Source organism: Pygocentrus nattereri, chromosome 19, assembly GCF_015220715.1.
Source record: "Pygocentrus nattereri isolate fPygNat1 chromosome 19, fPygNat1.pri, whole genome shotgun sequence".
Classification (NCBI taxonomy): Eukaryota; Metazoa; Chordata; class Actinopteri; order Characiformes; family Serrasalmidae; genus Pygocentrus; species Pygocentrus nattereri.
In genome coordinates this window covers 4223795-4249383 of record NC_051229.1, presented here as the reverse complement: position 1 = coordinate 4249383, position 25589 = coordinate 4223795, and the positions used below count along the sequence as shown (strand labels likewise).

The following is a 25589-nucleotide window of genomic DNA, read 5'->3' as shown; positions in this document are numbered from 1 at the left end:
TGCTAAACCAACGTCCAAGACTGAACTTTGGAGGCGTGTCTGCAGATTCTTTGAGAAACTGAAAGCGAGGCTCCTGAAAAGAATGGAAGCTGGGATAAAGGCAAAGAGTGACACACTAAATATGAAAAAATGACGTTTTACTTGTTGAGGCTTCTTTTTCTGTTAAATATAAAAAATTCTTCTATTTTCTGTTAAATATGTTTTCTGCTCCTTTCCTGACGCTGAAAAATGAATAACTCAACGGCCGTTTCGACTGGAAAGGAGGATTCAGACTCCTGCACAGTACTGCAGCTGTAAGAAAGGCTACTGACCCAGTGCTGAACTAAAGTAGCTTTAAGCCTCTAATCTCTAAACCTATTAACAGAATTCTTTCAGATACGCAACACTTTTTGAAGCTGTTCACACGGAAACGCAACAGATCGTGTCAGAGACTGGGACTACTCACCACCCCAGAGCACAAGCCTCAAGACCTGCTAGTTAACAAGCTGTATTTTGATTTCTACGTTTAAAATCTTTTTTAAAAACTCTTAAAATAATGTTATAACATTTAACTAGACACATCAGCGTGTTCAGTTACAGACCAAGCATTTTATGCTACTTTTAACACACAGTTAAAACCAGAAAATAATAAGAATCAAAAAGTGTTAAACAGGTAAGCGTGTTGTTATTTAATGCATCATTTATTAGAGTGTAGGATGCACAAGACATGGAAAAACCATACATTAAAGTGCGACTGTACTATACTGTGATATGCTTTCATTCGGAATGTACCTATTCACCCCCTACTGCACGATGTTGCCTCTAGGCAACAAACCCATTTTACCCTCTTTACACTAAAATTACACATATTTAACGACCATGACGGGCGTAATAATAAAGGGAAGAGTTGGAGTAAGTCAATAAAAAAGCATGTATCTGGCCAGACTACCTCTCTTAAACCTCTAACATTTCAGTATTGCTTTTTTTTGTTATGAGAATTTGCTGAGGTATGTTTGTTGCCTGGAGGCAACATTGTAGGGCAGTGGTACGGATTCAGCCCGTCACAAGCCAGATGTTCACCATTTCAGGGGACATTATTATTATTATCATCATTATCATTATCATTATCATTTCGTCCCACAGTCACACAATGTTGCCTCAGGGCAACACACCCCAAAAAGACCCCTGTACGCATTATTATCTATACATTATTTTTAATTTAATTATCAGGTTGATTTTATGCAAGAAAAGTGCTTTTTTTTTTATTGCTCTCATAATAGTAGAGGGGTTACGGTCAGATCTTAAGTAATTAAGCTACTGCGCCTCTCTAGAGTGTAATCCTCGCAGGCCACGTACACCCCGTCTTGTCCTGACGGAGCTCGGATACCGTTTTTTCCCTCTGCTGAAAACTGAGTGCACGATACGCAGGAAACGAGTTCAACTCGCTTGTTTATTCCAGCTCTACGAGTTAAAAGAATAAAATGGATATGTTGCTTATAAATATATGGCATAATTCTATTATAATGCTTCTACGCCACAAATGCACTCTCAGCTTATTAGCAGGAAGCTATTTTGTCCAGAATGGTGATGGGCAGATAAACAGAATGTATAAGATGGAAAACGCAGTCTTGTATTGTTTATTTGTATAATAATACGTCAAAAATAGAAAACAAAATCCACTTATTTTGGAGGGCCCCAGTTAGTGATGTCAATCACTGCCTGCGTTCCTATGATTATATACACACACACACACACACACACACACACACAGACCGATGAGGCATAACATCCTGACCACCTCCTCGTTTCTACGCTCACTGTCCACTTTATCAGCTCCACTTACTGTATAGCTGCACTCTGTAGTTCTACAGTTACAGACTGTAGTCCATCTGTTTCTCTGATACTCTGTTACTATTGAACCCCAGGCTACAGCATAGAAGGCAGAGATGTTACCCACTACACTAACCAACCAACCATTTCATGATGCGTGGACCAATAGAAATGCTCTAAAATCACCTGGAACATCACATTTTTACTCCGACTTGCACTGAAAGGTAAGCGTGTTTTTGCCCTTTCCTGTAAAGTTGCTATTTCAGAGATGCTTGTTTTTCATTGGACAGCGACGATATGGTGACGGGTTCTTTACAGCACCAAAAGGGGTTGTACCGTTGTAACGATGTCAAGCTTGAAACATCACAAGAACCTGTTCGGTGTTCTACTGAACCATTTTCAAGAAGGTTCTACATACAACCATATCGCTGCTGTCGGAAGAAAACCTCGCATCTCCAAAACGGTGACTTTACAGGAGAAGGAAAAAACCTACCTTGCTTTTAACGCAAGTCAATGGAACCAGAGTTTTTCACAAGTAATTCTGGGCCGTTTCTTTTGGTCCATTCTTCATGAAATTTACACACATGGCAAAGAGCAACCGTCGTTTTCCAACCATGCCAAACACGGAAAAACTGGAAAATGGAGATACAAGGTTTTCTTCCGACAGCAGCGATGTCTGAAGGACCACAGAACCGTTTTACCACACAAAGAGCCACTTCAGCATCTAAATGGTTTCATTTTAAGCCACTGCCTTTAGTAAAGAGCCTATTCTCTCCCTTTTTAAGCATGTAGACATCTGCAAACACAAGACCACAAGGTACATGAAGAAGACCAGATGAAGGCGAGAACCCTTAATGCCCGGGAAAGTCCAGCGTGTGAGTAAGGCCGAGGCCAGAGGTGATGGGAAATGTCATCTTTCACGGTGGCGAGTCTCGATGGGGGTGTTTTTTTGACCTTTATTGTGTTTTTCACACTTCTACAAGTTCCCAAAGTGAATGAACAGGGGAGCTGATCTAATGAACCACTTTGCCTTGCAACTTGTTGATATCTTCTACTCCGAGCTGTAACGGCTGCTTAGAGCACATTTATCACCATCAGAGGATTACAGGGACATCTAACGTAGCCCAAGTCGTAAATATCACACGTTAATAGGTCTTAAAATGAGCTCTTTTAGAGGAAATAAAAAGCCCTTAAATTAGGCTACTGCTAGCTTAGCTCCCTCAAACGCAATACACTGCAGGCTTGGCGACTTCAGAGATGAACAGTTACTTAACTGTTTAAAAAAAAACTGTTTTTTACCCAGACAGGTCACTAATTCTGTCTTCTTTGGGGCATTTAACGTCGATTTTGGGTTAAAATCACGTTGCATCAATCGTGAATTATGGGTCACTATTGCCAAAATCGAAATATTTTCCAGCTCTTAAACAAAAAAAGGGCTGGGAAGACATTTCAGAAGCCAGTTCTTAAAGCTGATAAGAGATACAAGGCAAGTTAGACTAGACGAGACGTCTATTGACGTTTTCCCTAACAAACCTGAGCTCCAGCGTTTCTGGAACCGGGACATCCAGGGCGCGGGAGCCGCTCTCTCTACAAGCCCGCCCTGGGGAACAGCTCACGCGGTCATGATTTTAGCAAATATCCCCCTCCACATCTCGTTGTCCGCAAGCTCCAGATTGCCGAGCCACGGCTCGTTTTAAAACTGAGGTCGAGCTCTATTTAAACGGCCATATGTGGGCTTGGTCCGAGCCTCCCTCGCCGGCTAATAAGGCTCCAAAGCCAGGGAGGACAAGAGGCCAGCGACCCCCCCCCTTTTCAGTGTCGTCGTGGGTAAACTGTGAGTTAGCCAGTTAGCTTACTGAACAACTGAGCAAAACAACGTAAATAAAGCGAGACTCGCTTCAACTTCGGCTCCGAAAATGGGCGAATAAATGGTTACAGATGTCGTACGTGTTGATGTCCGGCTTGAAAAAGTGGCAGAGGTTCAAAATCAAGCTAACCGAGAAGCCATCGAGAAAACGCTGGCGCAAGAAATGAGCTGGAGCTACAGCAGCACAACCGTCACAGCAGCGGCACAAACATCTCATTTGCCTTTTCTCGGGTTTATTTACCTGTCTTCTCCGTCTCCAGCCCTCGGAAATGAGGAAAAACGGTCACACCAACGGCATCGTCACCCCTCCCCGTTCGACAGCGTTCATTTTCGCCCTATCTTGAGCCAAAAGCTGCGAGATAACGGGACCTGGTTTCGGCTTGAGTTGGAGCTGCTCAGGGTAGATGTCTCAGACTTGGCCGGCCGTTTCCCCACTCTGTGGACTAGGTGGCCCTCCAGCCAGAAGCCTCCAATTCACCCTGCTGTCACATGAATGGCTTAAACACTCATAATTTAACCAGTGAATGCTCCCATTTAACACCAGCAGTGTCTCAGTCGGCTATATTGCATTAAATGGGTCATTCTCCATCTGGAGTGGGAATTCATGAGGATACATTAAAAAAAAAAAAAACTATTTATTTCATCCCCAAACTAAATCATCTTAATATTTCCATTAACATCTCCTATTTTCATATATATATGCAGAAAGGAGATTCATTCCAAATATATGTTACAGTCACTGGTGTTGTATGAATATGGTGTGACTCCAGTGCCGGTGACTCCAGTGACATCAGAGATAAAACTGAGGATTTTGTGAATTGGCCGACTTGCTTATTAATATCAGTAATAAAAGTGATTTATGGCTTTGTTTATATGAGTTTTATATGAGTAGCCCAGCCATTAAAGCAGATAACACTGGAGCCATGCAGGATAGGCAGGATACACCCTGGACAGGTCGCCATAAATGTAGTATTGATAAATAAATAAATAAAAACAATGTTTTATTAACGTATGTAGATCATTAAGTCATGGCCACGACTTAGTAAGGCGTGGGAATGAGATGACTAAGTCGTGGCCGTGACTTAATTATCTACATACCTTAATAAGGCGTGGCCACGGCTTAATTATCTCGTTCCCGCGCCTTACTAAGTCGTGGCCGTGACTTAATTATCACATACCTTAATAAGGCGTGGCCACGGCTTAATTATCTCGTTCCCGCGCCTTACTAAGTCGTGGCCGTGACTTAATTATCTACATACCTTAATAAGGCGTGGCCACGGCTTAATTATCTCGTTCCCGCGCCTTACTAAGTCGTGGCCACGCATTATTTATATTTATACAGGATGTCACCAGCAGGGTGCAATTTAATGATATAAAAGTCACCGTGAATCTGTTTTAAATTCCTCAGTTAAACCTCTTAAAAATGCTTCATTTTAAAAATAGTTTCTCAAATGCTGAAAGTGGATTTTGTGACGAGTGCTATTTAATCTCAGGTCGACTGTGTAGATGTACATAACTGACTTTTGGAGTTGCGCCTCATATTTTAAGCATCTTTTTAAGCCCTGCAACCTTTGTAATGTGGTTTTCCCTCCAAATGGAGAATGACCCATATATTTTCCAACTGGGTGCACAAAGGCCCTGCATGGGCCTGTCTGGAAACTCGCTCTGCTCTGTTATTCATTGCAGTAGACTAAATAAAGTCAAATCTGGGAGGTTTGTTGTTCAGCTTCAAGGGAAACCTTGAAACATAGTGCTGCAGCAAAGTGTTTAACATAAGCCTGAACTTTTTGCTGCCCTATTACACAATTCTCTCCTAATTTGTTTTATATTCCCTTTGGTCAACTTATAATGTGTTTTTATGCCACAATAAATTTATACTTGACTATTTCTCAACGTCTTTATTACTTATAATACTTATAATTTCCAGGCTGTTTGGCCCAGTCCTGATTGACATCATTGTCCTGTACTGTGCCTTATACCAAAAGCAATCCAGGCTGAAACACTCTTTATAACTTCAGTGTGAGTGGGCGGGGCTAAACTCCTGTTTTGGTCTCATTATAGAGAGTGGTTGGGGGGTGGGGGGGTCGCTGTGTCAGTAAAATATCTTTGAGACTGGACGTGTGAAACATAGCGCGAAAGCCCTGGTTCTCAACAACTGCAGGTCACATAGCAACAAAGTCTTGCCTGGCTAGCAGCTACGAAAAGGCAAAGCGAGATTTTAGATGAACATTTAGAGACGAATGGACTTATTCACGTTTATAAGCGCCACAGTTGGTTTCCTGCACGTTAAACCTGCAACGAGAGACTGTCAAACATTATAAAGTTGCGAAGATGAAGTTGCTTCTCTTTCGAATTGTGCCGTTCCACCTTAAATAATGCTGCATTTACATTGAGTGCCTCAGCCAGAATTTAAGGTGGAACAGGAAAACAAGAAGCTGGAGAATAAGAAGTTGTGTTTTTGTTATGTGCCGCCACTTACCCACTTCCAGGTTTTGCCCTTTGAGTTCCGTCAACATTGTGTTATTAAATAAAAATGTATAAAATCGATTTTTGACATTATAGAACTGATTCAGAATCGTTCACATCCAAATCACGATGCATCTAAGAATCAATTTTTCCCCCACCCCTAGTATACATACTACATCAACCTCATATTTCAGAACATCTACCAAAATTCCCTTTTCCATTCTCATTTCTGTAACATTCCTTCTCTTGTGTGTGCCAAAAGTCCCGTCAGTTTACTTTCAATACACGATGATAGAATTAACTCTAAAAAGTGCATTTAGTGAAGAAAATGCGGAGTGATTGCACAGCTTAAGTTGGTGTTTCTAAGGGGTTGCTATGTTTTCCCAGATGGTTGCTTGGTGGTTGGCAGGTGTTTGCAATGGTATTGCAGGTGGTTGCTAAGGTGTTGCCTGAAGCTCGCCATAGTGTATGGAGTTTTTCCCGAGTGCTTGTTAGGGGGTGGCCAAGTAGTTGCCAGGCATGGTTAAAAATGAATGGGAGTCTATGAGAAATGAAAAAACAACACAGAGAGGAGTGCAGATCAGTACGGCTGTGGATTAGAGCTTTTAGGGAGTAAATGGAGTTTGGTGATTGTCAGGCAAAGAAAGAAGGTTTGTGAGGGGGCAAAAATGAATAGGACTCTATGGGAGGAAAGAGGGATGTAGAAAAATGACAACTATGTGAGTGCAGGTGAGAACAATGTTGAAATCGTGCACAGGTGCCTGCCCTGAGATAAAAATAAAGGTTCTGTGCAGGTACAATTTTCCCTCATCAAGGTGCAAACAATGTATATGTTCCATCAAAGATACAACAGTGGGTTTAAGGTCTGATTGTGAACCTTAAATCAGTTCCTCCAGGTGAAAAGTTGGTATTTGTACCTTTTCATAACCGAATGTTTTAAAACAGAGCAGTAGAATAAAAGCCTGGAGGCGAGGCGAGGCGGGGTGTGTGGAGTCAGTCCAGCTTAGAACAGATCATCTCAGTGGATTATGGTTCAGTTATGTTCCCTGACTGAAGGTACTGAGATGCACCTTGAGGGTCCCACGAAAGTGACAGGAGGGGAACTGCCCCAGTGACAGTTTAGTACCTTAATTAAATCAGTGTGATTACGCAACTATGCACCCTATTCATTCCTATAAGGCAAAAAATTGTAATTTTATGAAAATTGTACCAAAAGTGTCAGATCAAAAAGCTATATATAAGCACCCCATTCCCAATCAGACCGAACATTCTGGAGTTAGAATGGTGTCAATATCTGAGGGATGAGTCAGCAGACATGAGAATATTTACCAAGCAGAAGAATACAGACACTGCATTAAAAATTACTGTACTTTTTAGGATGGAAATCCCCGGTAAGTCCAGACAGTAAGGCAAGGCAAGTGTGCTTCACTAAAACACAGCATTGCATAATATTAACCCCTTACCAAGCTGTGGGCCAGCAGACAGCCTCAAAGTTTTATTCTACACTTCTATAACCTAAGAAAAGCTTATTTTGGAGAAATCTCTGCAAGTAAGCAGCAAGGCAGAAAACCAATATTGAATTGCCGTGACCTTCGATCCCTCAGGCGGCACTGCATTAAAAACCCACATCATTCTGTAACGGATATTCCCACATGGGCTCAGGAACACTTCAGAAAACCACTGTCAGTGAACTCAGTTCGTCGCTCCATTTACAAGTGCAAGTTAAAACTCCGCCATGCAAAGTGAAGCCACATATCAACAACACCCAGAAACACCGCCGGCTTCTCTGGGCCGAGCTCATCTGAGATGGACTGACGCACAGTGGAAAAGTATCCTGTGGTCAAACTTTTTGGAAATCATGGACGTCGTGTCCTCCGGGCCAAAGAGGAAAAGGACTGTCCGGATTGTAATTAGCGCAAAGTTCAAAAGCCAGCATCTCTGATGGTGTGGGGGGGGGGGTGTTAGTGCCCATGGCAGGGGTAACCTGCACATCTCTGAAGGCCCCATTAATGCTGAAAGGTACATACAGGTTTTGGAGCAACATCTGCTGCCATCCAAGCAGCGTCTTTTTCAGGGACGTCCTGCTTATTTCAGCAAGACGATGCCAAGCCACATTCTGCACGTGTTACAACAGCGTGGCTTCATAGTAAAAGAGTGCGGGTACTAGACTGGCCTGCCTGCAGTCCAGACCGTCTCCCATTGAAAATGTGTGGCGCATTATGAAGAGCAAAATATGACAGCGTAGACCCCGGACTGCTGAGCATCTGAAGCTGGACATCAAGCCGGAATGGGAAAGAATTCCACCTACAAAGCTTCAACAATCAGTGTCCTCAGTTCCCAAACACTTGAGTGCTATTAAAAGGAAAGGTGATGTAACACAGTGGTAAACACGCCCCTGTCCCAACTTCTTTGGAACGTTTTGCAGGCATCAAATTCAAAATGAGTGAATATTTGTAAAAAACAATGAAGTTTCCTTTATTGTTATTGACTTCATTGGAATTGGGGTTGTAATTCTACAGCTTGAGAACAGCCTTGTTTTGGAGGCTCAGCATGGGAGTGTATGTATTAACAGATGCTTTAAGGGCAGCATGTGCTCACTTCTGTTAAACACATTGGAATTCCTAAAATCCAATAAAACACTTGCATGAGGGAAAGAAAGGCCAAAGATGAAGGAGGCAGCACAAATCCAAGTCGCTATGCTAATGGTTACCATTAAAGGTCCAATATGATGGATATATTCTAAAATAAGAGTTTGAGGTAGTCAACATTGAGTGCGTTTACGTGCATTCATTAATCCGATCACACTCGGATTTCTGCAGGTATCCGTTATTTTCTTTTGGATTTCTCAGTCTGAGCATGTGCGAAAAATAGATGGCGGTACCAGAAATAAGCAAACAGCATCGCCACGAGACGCAGGTAAACACTTTTGGAGCAACACTGACACCAAATACATGCTGGACAAAATGAAAGATTTAAATCTTCATCTTCTAGATGATGTATGTTCATATTTCCAGGAAAAATGTGCTAATGTGCTAGTATAGGCTAAAATATATAAACGAAAAAACAGACTTGCCTTGCTATAGCTGCTGTTCTCACATCTCTGGCAGGAAACTTTTACCCAAAAGTAGAACAGTTTCTTGTTCATTTGATTTTTCATGAGGCTGAAGTTCCTTCTCATTCACCAGCTTCTTGTTCAAATTTTCCCATTCCACCTTAATTGGTGCCTGAGGCGCCAGAATGGCCTGTTGTACTGTTTGAGTCTGAGCATGTGCGAAAACAGACAGCAGTACCAGAAATAAGCGAGCAGTGTCGAGTATTTGAGCAACGAAGTTACGTTACGTTTATGTCACGTCTTCTTTTATGAGTTTATTGGTTGTAAAGCAGAAATCTGATTACAGTCTGACCTGGAGTTTCTCCATTATCTGGTCACTCAAGTCCATGTAAATCCTTCTTTTTGGGTGAATCAGCAGTTCTACATTAACTCAAGCGTTTAAGACCATTTACTGTTAAACTGAGTTGAAGGATCAGCAGAGCTTCATTTTACTGTAGAGGAGGATTATTTTATTATTACCTACTGATCTAATCCAGCTGTGGAGCTGCAACAGGGCAGTAAAAGAGCAGTAAAACGTTGGCAACCCCTGGTAAAAGCTTTATAAGCTGCTTTACAGTTCACAATCACAGTTAACCTCTTATTCTCCAGGGTATATTTTGGTTTGTCCACCTGAATCTATGTGACCAAATCGTAAGGCAAATTATTCAGTAGCTGCATGAAGTTAATGTAAATTTTAATTTTATTTATTTATTTTTTGTAAAAGCCCCTCAAATTTACTGCTGAAAGACCAAAAATCTCCGCCGCTCTTTGCGTTATTCTCTAAAAGTGATGTTTCCAGAGCAGATCACTGAAGAGACGCCGTCTGTTTATAGTTTAGAGCCCAGATTTGGGGAAAAACGGGTCGACTTTCAGTAGAAAAACAAAGTTCAGCTTCTTTTATTATAAGGGTTTAAAATGACATCACCGTCTATTAGACTGGAGAGAAGAGCTACAGCCTCACACGACGCCCAGCTTCTGAATGGAGCTTATGGAATATGAACATTATGAAGAACATGACCAAGTGCGGTTTGGAACCATCGGTGGTCCAGAGGAGCTGAAGAGGTTAAATACTTCAGCTCTTTTTCAGTGTCTATACCTCCAACATCTGTGGCACGAGGCATAAAATTAGTTACATTTCCCAATTATAGTCATTACGGTAGCTGTTATCATAACATTTCACTCTTAGTTAATGGACCCATTAATCAAACCAGTTTATAGAAGCACATTTATTAATGTGTCTGAATTTCTTTTTTACAAATATGTATAAACGCAGGTTATTTATGGTAGGTCTGCTGTTTATAAGCGTACAGTCCATCAGTGTCGGTTTGCCTTGTTCTTCCAGTCATATTTAACATTTATGGACTGATTGACTTAAAGGTCACGTGTCATGATTAGTATTCGTTGCCCTCTCCTACATGGAGTTCTGACTAACACCCCCCTCCACTTCTACCTAGCACCTCCCATCCTATCACCTGATAAAGTCATTTTCTCTAAAGGCGCCGGCCAAACCGCCGCTCGTATCTGCAGAGGCAGATCAATAAATATTAAATCAGCCCAGTAACTCAAACCCCGGACCTCCGTTTTCCATTTGAGCCAGGAGATCAGCATAAGGGCCGTGTTTACATGTCCAGTAGCTAACTGAATAAACTCAACTCCAGTATGTAAGCATGTGCTCTGTCGGGGATGAAAGCAGTTTCCTTAGGTTGCTGTTTACTGTATTCACTCTTAAAGGAATTGTCCTGCGCTTTTTCAGTGTAATCTCCATCTGGTGTGTCTATAGCGGGTGGTCAGTTACCACAGACAGTACAATAATAATGAATAATAATAATTTTTATGTATATAGCACTTTTCATGCCGGTGGCAGCTCACAGTGTTAGTATTTAGAATCAGAAGAAAATGAAATCGATCAAATTAGAAGATAAAAACCACAAGACGTAGAGTTTTAGTTAAATGCTCAGTTAAAGAGAGATGTTTTTAGCGCTGAGCTCCACTGTCTAATAAAGGTGAACTGAGCTCCACAGACTAGAAGCGGAATAACTGAACGAGTCTCTCCACGTTTTCTGTGTTCTGTTTTACAGAAGAACAGAATCTGCAGATCTAAGATCATAAACAAACAGACACTCTGTGATGTAAGTGGTGCTTTGAGGTCCTTTAGAGCTTTAAAAACAAGCAGCAGAGCCTTAAACTCCATCCTGAACGATACAGGCAGTGCAGCTCTTTTAAAGCAGGACTGATCTGATCTGTCTGTGCCGTATTTGTTAGGATGCTGCTGCTGCGTTTTGCACGAGTTGTAAAGGATGTTTTGTTTTCTTAGTGTAACGTTGTGGTGGAGCGATGAGGACACGGACACGTATGCAGAGAAAAGCAAGATTTATTAAGGGCAAATCCATAATCAGGGTCGAGACAGTCCATGGTCAGAGAGCCAACACGGCGAGCAGGAGGGACGGACATAACGAAACAAACACAGAATTCCAAACAATACACACCGCAAACATCAAACAAATCAAACAGTACATAAAAATCAAACAAAACATTCAACAATACAAAGATCAGCCCTAGATTAGGTAAAACACGGCTCAAATACAAACAGGGATAACAAGGGTTCACAAGACACAGGTGGGAAACAGGTGGGAACAATCAAGGGCGGAGTCAAGAAACAAGGGAGCAATGACCGGGAAGAAACAACACAAATAGCACATGGACAAGACTGAAAGGTAAACAAAAGCACATGGAAGACCAAAACATAAGCACATGGATAACCGGGAGGGGCCAATCATGACACTTAGGAAGTTCAGTAAGAAGACCATTACAGTGATCAACTCTGCTATAACAAATGCATGAACAAGTTTCTCTGCGTCACTCTAAGAGAAAAGGCCAAACTTGAGTGATCTTTCTAAAATTTTCTAAAAAGTGACTGTGTCAGATCACACCCAGGTTTCGTACTTCAGGTTTGGAATATGAATGATTTTTCTCTGAGTTTCTGTACCAGCGACCAATATTCGAGTTTTATCATGATTTAATTGTAGAAAATCTTGTGACATCCACTGAGGAATATGACATATAGCTGGTTAGTCTGTCTACAGAGTCTTGATCTTTAGAAGGAATAGAAATGTATAGGTGGGTGTCGTCAGCCTAGCTATGAAAATTTATACTATGCTTCCTAGTGACATCACCTAGCGGTAGCACGTACAAAGAGAAAAGCAAAGGCCCTAAGACTGAACCTTGGGGGACTCCACAAGAAATGAAAAATCGTTTTGATGAATGGTTTCCAAAGTGAAACCACAAACCGCCTTTTACTTAAATATGATTTTATGATTCAATCTTGTGGTCAACAGTATGAAAAGCTGCACTAAGATCAAATAAAAACAAAAGGATTTTGTGCATCGGCTCTGAGCTTGAGGTCATTCATAACACGATTCAATGTGGTCTCTGTACTATGGTTAGAACAAAAGCCAGACTGAAAATTCTGATATAAATTGTTTGATATTAGATACGCTTTTTCTAACACTTTACTTAAAGCAAAAGAGGTTTCAAATGGGTCTAAAATTGAAATGAAGGCCCTGACATTACATGTACTTAAATTATCACATTATAATTATGGTGACACTTTAATCAACGGGTGTGTACATAACACACCCATAACATCTTACACTCCAAAACACGCTCATGAACGCTTAAATCAACATTCGTTAAGTGTACATGTTTTACATGACATTAACTACTATGCCATTTTACTCAGATATATTTTCAAAATAAAAGTCCACATTTGCATTTTGAAAAACTATTTTATTTTCAGTGACTCTCCCCATTTCTGGACAGCCAAATTTACAATAGCTTTGCTGCTTTGGACAGAAAATGCTTTGACACTTTTTTTGCCTAGACTTTCAACTTTTTAAACTTTTTTCTATTTTTATTTTATACTATTATTCTTTCAAGTTTTTACTCCTGTTTGATGAAAGGGCTGTTCAGATTGCTGGCGAGTGTGCTGTGGATGTTGCTACGTAGAACCTTTTAAAAAGTTTTCTATATAACACCAAAAAGGGTTCTGCTATTGTTGCGAAGATCCCTTTGGCTGCTGTATAGAACCATTTTCAAAAAGGTGCTATATAGAACAATCTACAGCACATTCGCCAGCAATGTGAAGAATCGTATCACTATGCGAAGAAGCCTTTAATCATGCGAAGTTAATTAAGTTTATATGGTTCTATATAGACCCATTTTCTTTATGAAAGAACCTTTGAAAAACCATCATTTTTAAGAGTGTAGTCATCTTAAAAGGTCAGGTTTCTGCTGTACAGTATAGTTTGTCGTGTGTATTTACACTTAGTTAAACTGAAAAGTTTGAGTGTGTTTAACTGTAGAATTTCAAACAGCTTGAAAACTTAATCGATTTGAGGCAACAAGTTCCTTCTAAAAGTTTGAGTAAACTGAACTACAGTTGCTTCGCGCTAGCGCAACGAATCGTCCACCATGCATGATTTCTCTCAGACTAATCACAGGGAAGTCAAACGGGGAACCAGGAGTCACTCAAAAAGAGTTGCATAATAAACTGAAGCCAGCACAACAACAGTTACATAACAAGGAGTTCAGTCATCTCTGTTGCAAAACATCCGTAGAATAGGGAGCACAGAAAGTTTGTGGTTTCCAAACACAAATAGAGCTTGTTTGCAATAATTCAGCATGTTTTGAAAATAAAGGGTTGCATATATGAACCCAAGAACACCCACAGTGAAGTATGAAGGTGGGAGCATCATGATATGGATCTGCATCTCTGCAAACAGGAGCGCTGCATGACATTCTCGTTGGGCAAGAAGCTGAATGTGAGGAGAAGCTGGACGTTTCAACAAGACAACAGCCTCAAACCTACAGCCAAAATATCTCAAAACTGGTTTCTGAGGAAGGTGTTGGGGATTGCATGGCCTAGCCAAGCTGCTGACCTAAACCCTATTGAAGATTTGGCAACTGTGAGTCCTTCAGAGCTATTCAAGAATGTCTGCCAAGAGGAATGGGCCAAAAGTGAACCACAACATTGCATCCCGAAGCTGTAGCTGCAAACATGGGCTGCTTTCTACCCTATCGATTACATTTTTTGCTTATGTTCACAAATGCGTACATTTTTGTTACATTATGTAAATTATGTATGTATGTAAGTGACTGTATGCACTGGAAATATCCTAAATAACAAGAACTAAAGTGTCTGCAGATGCGCTCACTGCACTTTCCACTGGTTTCAAATTGGAGCTATTGGGCATTTGCTTCATCACCTTCTTATTTCTTTCTGTTACTCTGTTCTTTTCCTAGTGCAGGGAACTAAAAAGGTCTACATTATTGTTGAAGGCAGTCAGGCACATGTTACTGATCAGACTGAAAAGCATTGAAGTACTGCTTTGAAAAACAGTACATAATAGTTCTGAAAAGCATTACAGTCCCACGAGCTATGGTGGACGAAGTACATGAACTATATAGCTGAGTTAAAGTCGAGACCCCCAAGGTAAAATATCACTCCAGTAAAAGTAGAAGTTCCTCCCTTTAGACCTCCACTTGAGTAAAAGTACTAAAGTATTTCCCTTCAAATGTACTTAAGTATAAAGTAAAAGTACTAAAAGAGTAATTCTGGCTCTGATGTCCTGTTATCATTTTTATAACCAGACTGGCTTCATGAACTCATTTCAGGTGAAAGTCCTCCAGCGTCTCTTTTAATAGAACGTCATTAATTAGTGACGCTGACGTCTATTAAAATGATCAGAAGCACAAAACACTGAAGGTAAACAGTTTCCATCAGGGAGAACCGAGTGGCTCTGAAATCACTTTTTACACACAAGCAAAGTTTCAGTTTCAGATTTATTTACAACTTAGTTCCAAGTTTAAGTTGAATAAAAACTGGCTTTAAACTCAGGATCACAGATGAGCTCCTTTACTATGTTGATCTGTAGGCGTCTGTTCATAAACATAAACCAGCCCAAACTCATTTACTATAAAATGAAATGGTGTTTGTAGAAATTCAGAAAAAAGCCGCGTCAGTCTCGACTGCATATGTGGACATATTTCTATATTGTGCTCTATTTACACAAAGTTAGGTTAGTTCATCATTTATGTTGAACAGACTCTCCCAAAGTTTTACGCTGCTGCGCTGACGTTGAACCGCGTGCTGCACTGGGTCGGTCTGACCAACAGGTCAAAACCAGCTCTAAACAAAGTGACCGCTGGGCCCTGATTGGTGCTCTGGCTTTGCGCTTCTTTCGTTTTGACATGTGACGTTTTTATACACACAGAAACCAAAAGGAATGACAGATTTCTCAAAATGTAGGAGGAAAAAGTCGGATATTAGACTCTGAAATGTAGTGGAGTGAAAGGAGAAAGTCCCCAGAACGGAGAAACTTCAGTACAGATACACCAAAAATACTAAAGTACAGAAACTAATTACATTTACTCAGTTACTCAGTTAATGAACACCACTTCCCATGAGCTATGGTGGTGGCAGGTTTGTATCTTATTAAAGCCAACAAATCCTGTTTTACTGTATTTTGTCTGTTCAAATATTGAGATACATATTGTATATGGTCAAAATGTCAAGTATCATATTTTTTGCCATACTGTCCAGCCTTATTTTTCCAGAACTGCTTAATGCTGTAACAACAGCACAGCCCATGTGGTCAAACATATGGTGTCATCTCCAGAGTAGCAGCTTTTCCTTTCTGTGCATGTGTTTTCTGTCTGGGTAAAGTTTACAGCACTGTGTGAGGCTCCCATTGGTGTCATTTAAGAGGAGATGTATGAGCACATTCTGGACAAGCATATTCAGATATGAGTTAAATGCGTTTGTTTATTAATTACAAATTAAATTTAAAGTGAAAAAGTTGTTTGGCATCAGCAGATATTTGCTTTAAAGTATGGTTGGATATTGCTAATTCATATTTCGCTGCTGTCAGAAGAAAACCTCATATCTCCATTTTTGATGTTTGAGTTTTGAGATTCACGATGAATGGACTAAAATAAATGACTCAAAATGACATGGAAAAATTCTGGTTCCATTCACTTACATTAAAAGTAAAGTAGGTTTTCCCTCTTCTCTAAAGTTGCCACTTTGGAGATACAAGTTTTTCTTCCGACAACAGCGATTTGATTGTGTTTTTTTGAACTCTGGAAGAGCAGAATGTTTAGGTGACACTGGGTTACTGTGCCAAAATATCTGCATTTTATTATTAACTCCACAGAAATAAATGTCATATTTCTCTGTAAAACTAATGCAAGTATGTTTAGCCCTAGCTTCTACATTTTATGAATTTATACTAGCACTGGTAGATAAACACCTTATGCTCAAAAGTATGTAGACACCAGATCATCACACCTATATTAGGTGGGGGTGGGGGGGGGGTGCTGGAGCCTATCCCAGCGGTCATCGGGCGGAAGGCAGGATACACCCTGGACAGGTCGCCAGTCCATCGCAGGGCAGACAGACAGACACAGACAGTCACTCACACCCAGGGGTAATGCAGCACATCCAGTTGGCCTTACTGCATGTCTTTGGACTGTGGGAGGAAACCAGAGAACCTGGAGGAAACCCACGCAGACACGGGGAGAACATGCAAACTCCACACAGAGAGGACCCCGGTCACCCAGCCTCTTTGTGGCTATCCACATGATTTTGGAGTGTGTCTGTGAGAATTTTTGCCCATTCAGTCAAAACAGCATGTGAGGTCAGATACTGATTTTGCACAGCCTACTGGGACAAGACCAGGGTCGTCCTAGGACCCAATAGAGGGATTAAGTTGGCTTGGGGTCCCCGGGAAGTTGCAGGGGGCTGGGATTCTCAGCTTTCCCAACTGCTACCAAGACCCAATCTGGACTAAGCGGTTATTAAGATTAATTGACTCTTATTAGTCCCACAACGGGGAATTTTCACCTCCACATTTAACCCATCCATGCAGTGAAATACCACATACACACTAGGGGGCAGTGAGCACACTTGCCCAGAGCGGTGGGCAGCCCAATCCGCAGCGCCCGGGGAGCAGTTGGGGGTTAGGTGTCTTGCTCAAGGACACCTCAGTCATGTGCTGTCGGCCCTGGGGATCAAACCAGCGACCTTCTGGTCACAAGGCTGGTTCCCTAACCTCCAGCCCATGATTGCCCCCATGTTGATAACGTTCTGTTTTGTTTGGACCTTAAAACCACTGCTGTACCTCTGAAGGAACATTTACATTGTTTGTACCTTGATAAACAGAAATGTACCTGCATAGAACCTTCATTTCAGCGTAGAACTGAGTGGGGTTTCAAGTTTAAGCACTACTTCATGTCGTGACTAAATATCCAGCGAGAAAAATTAAGACCAATTTGTGCTTTATCACATACTGTGCTGCCAACTATGCCTGTTGATCCATCCCACTGCTATGACCTCAGAACCAAAAATGTTCAGCTGAGGCTTATTTATAGCTCAGAACGCACGAGTAGATATCACATGATGAAAAACTGTAGTACTGTGCAAGACCTTAGTCAATAAGTGGGTTTTGTGCCTGTAAAGACGCCATATAACTTTAGAATAAATACAAATAGACATAAATACAGTAAAGTTATGAATATTTATGTTAAAAGAAAAGTTTGCGATTCTCACTGCGCTCCAGTTATCGCATGAGCTCATCCAGTCCCATCAGAAGGACCCTGATTTCATTTAATAAAGGATTGATCAAACTAATATAACCGAATGAAAAGGCGATTAAGCTGATCTAACCTAATGAAATGAGGGATTAAAGGTGATTAAACCAACTTGCCTTATTAATAAAAGTTTGATTAACCTCAATAAGAGTTTGCTTAAACAGATTAACCTAATGAAGGTTTGATTAAACTGATTTATCTTAGTAACTCAGAGTTGATTAAACTGATTTAATTTAGTGAGGGCTTGATTAAGCCAATTAACCTTATTAATGAAGGATGGATTAAAACGGATGTAACTTAATGCAGGAGTGATTAAACCCTTTTCTCTTGTTAATGAAGGGCTGATTAAGTAACCACTATCAATAAAGGAATAGTTCGGTGTGATATTGGGCCTCATTCACTGACCGCTCTTAAGAAGAAATTTCTACAATCTACAGTGCCCTGGGAGCAGTTGAGTTAGGTGCTTTGCATAAGGGCACTTCAGTCACATCCTCTCAGCTCTGGGGCTTGAACAAACTTAGGAAGATACTGGAGAAGAACCACCTTAAGTTCACTGCCACCTTAAATGTAATAGCACTTTAAAATGAATGCTACCTTAAATGTGCTGTCACATTATATCGCTTAGAAAAGCATAAGCAATCTAATCGGGTTGAGACTTGCTTGTTATCTCCTTATCAGAGATCCAGCACAGACAGAAGAGCACTGGCTTCCAACAGTCCGTTTTCCTTCTTAAGAGCGCTGGATCAGCTGACTAGACCTCCATCTGCACTGGGACCACCCTAGTCCCACTTTAGAAGCCAGTTTCTAGTTTTTAGGAACAATCCAGCTTTCCAACCAAGTACACTACATATTTATTAAGATGAATCAAGTTAAATTAGTAATGAACCCCTAATTTCTAAAGTAAATCAGTTTAATTAATCCTTCATTTATGAAATAAATCAGTTTAATTAATCCTTCATTTATGAAATAAATCAGTTTAATTAATCCTTCATTTATGAAGTAAATCAATTTAATTAATCCCTCATTTATGAAATAAATCAGTTTAATTAATCCTTCATTTATGAAGTAAATCAGTTTAATTAATCCTTCATTTATGAAGTAAATCAATTTAATTAATCCCTCATTTATGAAGTAAATCAGTTTAATTAATCCCTCATTTATAAAGTAAATCAGTTTAATTAATCCCTCATTAATACACTAGATCAGTTTAATCAAATCTTTGTCAATGGAGTAAATCACTTTAATCAACTTTCAGTAGGTTCAAATGCTTTAATCAATCCTCCATTAAGTCAGCTCAGTTTAATCAATCCTTCATTTGGTTACAACACATTTTAATTAGTACTTTGAACTTTATGAAGGGCTGATTTATCTGTTTTATCATTTTAAATTTTAAATTTAATGATTCATACAAGAAAGATCATTTATAGTAGATCCTTAATAATTCATAGTAGTTACTGAATAATTTATTGTAGTTACTAAATAATTCATCGTGGTTACTGAATAATTCATAATAGATACTGAATAATTCATCGTGGTTACTGAATAATTCATAATAGATACTGAATAATTCATAGTAGTTACTGAATAATTTATTGTAGTTACTAAATAATTCATAGTGGTTACTGAATAGTTCATAATAGATACTGAATAATTCATAGTAGTTACTGAATAATTTATTGTAGTTACTAAATAATTCATAGTGGTTACTGAATAGTTCATAGCAGATATCAAATAATTTATTGTAGTTATTCAATAATTCATAGTGGATACTGAATAATGACTTAGCCTGTATGACTTGTAAGCAGCTGCATGATGACACAGTGGCAGGTGCGCAAGGTAAGTTTATTCATATAACACCTTTCATACACAGAGGCAAATTGTAGGCCTTGATACAAAAGGAAAAATAAAGGCATCAAATAATAATTCATGATGCATTGCAGAGATGAAAGCTAAAAAATAAAGAGGCTAAAATCAATAAAAGTACTCTAGTGCTGTGACAAAGCGCAGTGAAAACGTTCCTAAACTGGACTTAACGATGGCTAAATGTGGAGCATATCTGACCTCATCTGGGCGTTTGTTCCAGCAGTTGGAAGCGTAATGATAACGTTGCCTCACCCTGTTTGGACCTGATTGAAGTAGCCCTGAAAAACTGGTTTACACTGCATGGCTGCGTATGCGAGACCGTGTGTGCTCTTGAACTAAATCACCGAAGAGCTGAACTTCTGACGAATGATTTCAGTTTCTAAAACGAATCAAATGACATTTCAAAGGAATATTGATTTTTAAGCATTAGGCCAGAGAACAAAGTCCAAGCTCTGGTTACCAAATAACCAGCGAATAAGCAACCATGGCACGATCGCTACAAGCCACACACAAGGCAATTATTCACACCTCTGGTTCAGCTCTTTATTTCAGTCAGCTTGTTACTGTCGTTGTTACTGTGGCCAGAAATAGAAAGAGTCTTGGCATCATTTAGAATGGTCAGCCAGCCTTTAAAACAGTGATATCAATGTCATAGAATGGTGTTTATTATTAAAGCCATGAATACTATTTCAAATCACTGCTGTTTATATGAGGCTTTTAAACACATATAGGCCTACATGATAGATCTTAATAGTGCTAACCTTATATTGACGTATTAGTGTTACTCGTTTTTGTAATATGTAGTTTTTAAATGTCATTCCTGGCTATATTTACACTCTCAGAAAAAAAGTACAACTGGAGTCACTGGAGCAGCCTCAGGGGTCCATCTCAGTACCTTCAGTCAGGGAACATAACTGAACCAGAATCCACTGAAATGATCTGTTCTAAGCTGGACTGACTCCACACACCCTGCCTCGCCTCGCCTCCAGGCTTTTATTCTACTGCTCTGTTTTAAAACATTTGGTTATGAAAAGGAACAAATACCAACTTTTCACCTGGAGGAACTCATGTAAGGAACACTATTGGACCTTAAAAGCACTGCTGTACCTTTGAGGGTGCCCTTACATTGTTGGTACCTTGATGAATGAATCATGTACCAGCACAGTATGTTTACTTCTAAGAGTGTATGATTCTACCTTCCTGTGAATCTTTATTTTAGGTGGCCATTACAGTGCACTAATTAAGCCCTATGATGTCAGCAGCTGGTAATTAACTGTTCATTTGTGTGTTTTTAAGCAATGACTAGGCTGAACACTTTCCAGGGCATTCTTTATTTGTGCAACATACATCGTGCACTCCTTAGAACGTAAAGACATGCAGCAGGCTTGATTACGACCAATTATGCTAATGAGCAAAGTTCATGCAGACTTCATCCTCAAATAAAGATTAGAAGCAGGAGTAAATATTGGTAGTGGTGGACGAAGACCACATATCAGGGTAAAATATCAAGGTAAAATATTACTCCAGTAAAAGTAGAAGCTCCTCCCTTTAGACCTCCACTTGAGTAAAAGTGGTGGTTGGTGTAGTGGGCAACACCTCTGCCTTCTGCGCTGTAGACTGGGGTTTAATCCCCCACCTGGGTAAGCCCCCTACTCTATACCAATAAGAGTTCTTGGGCAAGACTCCTAACACCACCTTCACCTACTACACTGTAGACGGGGGTTCAATCCCCTGCTTGGACAAGCCCCCTACACTATACCAATAAGAGTCCTTGGGCAAGACTCCCAACACCACCTTCACCCACTACACTGTAGACTGGGGTTCACTCTCCTGCTTGGACAAGCCCCCTACACTATACCAATAAGAGTCCTTGGGCAAGACTCCCAACACCACCTTCACCTACTACACTGTAGACGGGGGTTCAATCCCCTGCTTGGACAAGCCCCCTACACTATACCAATAAGAGTCCTTGGGCAAGACTCCCAACACCACCTTCACCTACTACACTGTAGACGGGGGTTCAATCCCCTGCTTGGACAAGCCCCCTACACTATACCAATAAGAGTCCTTGGGCAAGACTCCCAACACCACCTTCACCTACTTGTGTAAAATGATCAAATTGTAAGTCGCTCTGGATAAGAGCATCAGCCAAATGCTGAAAATGTAAAAGTACAAAAGCATTTGCTAATTTACTTAAGTATCAAAAGAAAAAGCACTTAATCCAGTTGTCACGATTGGCCCCTCCCAGTCCTGTCCATGTGTTTGTGTTGTGTTTTAGTCCAGTCCACGTGCTTTCTTTGTTTTGATGCCCAGTCCAGCCCCTTGTTTTGTGACTCCGCCCCTGATTGTTCCCACCTGTGTCCTGTTATCCCTGTTAGCCCTGTGATATTTTAAGCCCTGTGTTTGCCCCTTGTTTTCGTTGGTCTATGTGCTGCTTGTATGTATGTATCTATACGCTGTTCTAAGTGCTGTCTGTATGTTTCTATGTAGTGTTTCTCTGCTAGCCTCTGTTTTATGTTCGAGTTATGTCTGCCTATCGTTCTATCCGTGTTGGCCATCTGACCTTGGACTGTTCCGACTCTGAACCTGGATTTGCCCAAAATAAAACTCGCTTATTTCAGCATATGCGTCCGCCTCCTCGCTCCAGCTCGTCACACCAGTATGAATCTGCAGCGTGTGTAGTTTTACAGTCTGACGGTAATAATTGTGGAGTAAATGCCTCTCATGCTAAGACTCCTGTTTTAATCTGTCTCACATTAATAAAATAGCAATATCTGCCAAAAGAAATGCCTAGGCTCCATATTGTTATTGTCATTGAGTGCTTCCGTGGGTGTAATGTTGATGTGAACAACTGGGCTGTGAGTTGCCAATCCAGGATATTCAGGCTGTGGGAATCTGGAAAATTACACAGGAACATACCCAAACCTATCAACCAGTCGTATCCCATATACTACATTACAATTCCTAGTGCTTTAGAGTACTAAAGAAAACCCCCGTAGCCAATTCTTTTGTACAGGATTCAATTCAGTTTTCTTTGTATAGCAGTTTCTAGAATAGACGTTACTCAGAATATCCATAACCAACTGACCAATCAAATCCCACATGTATGTGGTTATGAGAGTGAGGAAGTGTAGTGTGGACTCGGGGAGCATTAGGGTTTCTTGTACTGCCCTTATTCTGCCTCCTGTTCTTCTCTAACTCGGGCGTTTTGAATTCCACTTTGAATTGCGCTACTGATTTTATGGGCTCCATCATTAAAGGAGGCTGTCCTGGTGTTTCAGCTGGGCTGTGGTGTATGAGCTGTTGCTGAAGAATGGCAGGGTGCTGCTGTTTTTCCACAGTGCCAGGAAATAGCTCCTTCACTCCTGAGCAGATCATTACCCAGCCAGGGAAAAGCTGCATACTTCAGCCTGTTTCACTTCACTCGCAGTTTTCTTGGCCTATACTAATAAATGTGAAACAAATAAATAAACTGAAGAGGCGGATCATGATCACCGCCCCCTCTTATCTTCAGAACGGTGACTTTATAGAAGAAAGGAAAATATTCGGAACTTTCTTCATGTAAAGAAATTTTATTTAGAAATTTTGGATCATTGTTATTGGTCCATTCAATATGAAATGTGCACCCGATGTTGGACAACTGGTGAAATGGAAAATTAAGAGCTGGTAAAACTAAGGAAGAAAATGTTGCAAGGCTTTAAAATTACAGTGATACATAAGTAGATATGAAAAAACGAGTTAATGGCATGATTTAAAAGCTTTCAGTATTAAAGAGAAATGAAAATGAAGCAAGATTTGAAAAGGAGATCAAGCAGATTCATTTCAAAATTTCAGGCAAAAATTTGAAGTGAGAAATTGTAGTAAATTCTAGTAAAACTCGAAAAGTTAAGTGAAAAAAGAAGAGTATTATTCCAGAATTCAGGGGAAAAGGTAGCATCATTTTGGAGAAAAAAAGAGGAAAATTTTTTGTATAATTTGGAATATAAGGAGAAAAGTGTAGTTTCATTTTTTAAAAAGTAGAAAATGTAGTATAATACAAAAATTGTAGCATATCTTTGAAAAATACAAGAAAAAAGTTTAGTATAATCAGGGGAAAAGTGTAGAATCATTTTTAAAAAATTAAAAAGAACATGTAAAATAATTTCAAAATTTAAGAGGAAAAAGTATAACATTATTTAAATATTAAAGGGAAATTGGAGCATAATTTTGAAAAAAAAAAGAAAAGGATTTGGAAAAATTTGGAAATTAAGAGGAAAACTGTATTTTAAAATTTAAGCAGATGATGTATAATTTAAAAATGTAATACAAAAATAATAGGTGTATTTAAAAATGAAGAGATAAATATGGCATAATATTGAAAAATAAGTGGAAAAAAAGTTTAGTATAATCAGGGGGAAAGTGTAGAATCATTTTTAAAAGATTAAAAAGAACATGTAAAATGTTAAAATTTAAAAGGAAAAAGTATAACATTATTTAAATATTAAAGGGAAATTGGAGCATAATTTAGAAAAAAAAGAGATTTAGAACAATTTGGAAATGAAGAGAAAAACTGTAGTTTAAAAATGAAGCGGATGATTTAAAAATGAAGAGATAAATATGGCATAATATTGACAAAAGTTTAGTATAAACTGGGGAAAAAGGAAAAAGTGGTAGGATTTAAAAATTGTACTTTTTAAAGGGGAAAATGTAGCAAATTTTTGAAAGTCTAATTTTGAATTTACAGGGAAGTGTTGTATCATTTTAAAATTTAGGGGGAATATGCAAAAAGTCATTTAGAATTGAAACGTAAATGTAAAGCAAAATTTAAAAGGAAAAACTCCAGAGTTTGGTGGGAATGTGAGCAGTTTGAACTGTCCGACTCTCTGACTCGGGGAATAATTTAAGCTGCCTGTTCCTCAGTCTTCAGTCACACTGAGAGCTGCTGGATGAAGTTCTTTTCCTGACTTTTCGGTTCAACGGCCTGCCTGAATATCGGGTTACAGCACTGCCCCCCCCCCAGCACTTCAGAGCCATAAGCACGTACACACGGACACACACCGCATGCAGATACACACTCAGCCACACTGACACACTCCATCAGTCTGCCTTAGCGTGGCCCTGAAATCCCAGCCTTCATTAATGAGTCCATATAGTTTAGAGGAAACTGATTCCACTTAGACTCTAAATTAGCTTTGACTGATTTTACACCGAGGCCTCACAACACACTTATACACACACATTTACACAAATGAATAAAATATGCAAGATTCAACACTATTAGCACTGCTACTATCAAACCGTGTAAACTGGGCTGGAGGTTAGGGACCCAGCCTCGTGACCGGAAGGTTGCCAGTTCGATCCCCAGAGCTGACAGCACATGACTGAAGTGTCCTTGAGCAAGACACCTCACCCCCAACTGCTCCCCGGGCGCTGCGGATTGGGCTGCCCACCGCTCCTGGCAAGTGTGCTCACTGCCCCCTAGTGTTTATGTGGTGTTTCACTGCCCAGATGGGTTAAATGCGGAGGTGAAATTTCCCCGTTGTGGGACTAATAAGGGTCTCTGATCAAACCTTAAGAGAAAATATTAATATTTTGTGCTGCATTATATATTATTAATGTGGAAATTATGCTCACGTTTAAATCAATGTGTTACTTTTTCACTGTGCATTGATCATTGTTTTATATCTTCATGCAGATGTGCATATACTGTATACACTCACTGACTGTGTTGTGCTGGTCTGAGTGGATCAGCTGGAGTTCGTAAACCCCTCAGTGTCGCTGCTGGACTGAGAATAGTCCATCGACCAAAATATCCAGCCAGCAGCGTCCTGTGACCACTGATGAAGGACTAGAGGATGACCAACG

The 25589-nt window shown here is 40.0% G+C and overlaps 1 protein-coding gene across 1 annotated transcript in view; it reads right to left on the bottom strand.

Moving 5' to 3' along the window:
• kdm4ab (lysine (K)-specific demethylase 4A, genome duplicate b) overlaps window positions 1-25589 on the bottom strand; it is a 129863-nt gene that overhangs the window by 38935 nt on the left and 65339 nt on the right. The window lies entirely within an intron of this gene.